The sequence below is a fragment of the Octopus bimaculoides genome, chromosome 10, assembly GCF_001194135.2.
Source record: "Octopus bimaculoides isolate UCB-OBI-ISO-001 chromosome 10, ASM119413v2, whole genome shotgun sequence".
NCBI classification, from domain to species: Eukaryota; Metazoa; Mollusca; class Cephalopoda; order Octopoda; family Octopodidae; genus Octopus; species Octopus bimaculoides.
The window spans coordinates 21,778,676-21,780,191 of NC_068990.1; positions in this window are offsets into that span (position 1 = coordinate 21,778,676).

Here is a 1,516-nt window from a genome sequence, read left to right on the forward strand (position 1 = left end):
TGGTATCTCTTGATACCCTGTATTATAATTTTAAATAATTATTACCTTTCATGGTTTTTATTCCCATGCTGACCACTTGATAAGATCAATATTTTAAATATCTTAAATATAGATCTTATCCTTATTTATATAAATATATATATATATATATATATATATATATAGGTGTGTGTGTGTGTGTGTGTGTGTGTGTGTGTGTGTGTGTGTGTGTGTAATGGCTAACACTGAAGCATGAAGATGATTGGCAATGGTCCTCATTGAGTTGAAAGGACAATGGATCATAATACTCTGGACTCCCTGAACAAACTTAACTTTTCTGTCAATGCCGAGTGTAAGGCATTTGACTTTTCCTTTCGGCCAGGATAGACACATTTTCTCTTGTCATTCCTCCCGGTTCACTTTTCGGTCTGTGACTAAATTCTTCTCATCTAAGAAGAAACAGATCGTCTCGGGCATCTCTTGTCTCATAAGTTTGTTCCACCAGCGCTAACACTGACGCATGGAGATGATTGACAATGGCCCTCATTGACTTGCAAGGATTCCTGTTCATGATGCCCTGGACTTGTTGGTCAATCTCGACTCCTTTAACAATGTCTGATCGTAAAGAAGGTTTCTTTTATTTTTCTTCTAGCCATAGGAGGCAGAGTCTTGCAGCAAGCGAGATATTTTTTTCTAATCTTAAAGACGAAAGACCTGACAACCTCCTTTAAGGTTGCAATCTCAGAAACATTTTGGCTGGTGGCTAAGGTGACAAGAGTCTTCCGCGTTAGATTCGAAGCTTCCAGGTTAGAGCTGAAAAGAGAGATGATATATATTTAAAGTGTGGGCCACTTTGGTTTCCGAAAGATTTGTTTCAAATAACCGACGGAAATATATACATACATATACACATACAAATACATATACACCTCCAAATATGCACATTTACTGGCCGGCAGTTGAAGCTACTGGGTTCATCTAATTCTTGGCAGGTTTGCTTTTTATCGTTCAGGGTGTCAAAAATAGCACTCTTTTCACCAAACAGGTTTGATGAGGTTACAGGTTTAGTGATTTAGTTACCGACGGCCAGATCATGTACAGCTTGTACTGGCTTACATGATTACCAGTAGCAGGTCTCCGGGTATCTAACCACACACACACGCACACACACACACACACACACAAACACACAAACACACACACACACATGCACACTCACTTGCACGCACACAAATACACACGCACGCACACACACACACACGTGCGTCCGTGTATGTGTCTGTGCAGATTCATAAACATATATATGTATACGTATCTATCTACCCCTCTCTATATACCAATATATATATATGTGTGTGTCTGTGTGTGTGTGTATGTGTGTGTGTGTGTGTGCTTGTAAGTATGTGTGTGCGTGCATGCACATTAAACTCTAAAGAGCGGGAGAGAGACAAACAGAGCTGGAGGGAGAGAGAGAGCAAGAAAGCAATGCGTACATTCCTATACGCATGTATGTATATATATATATATATATATATAT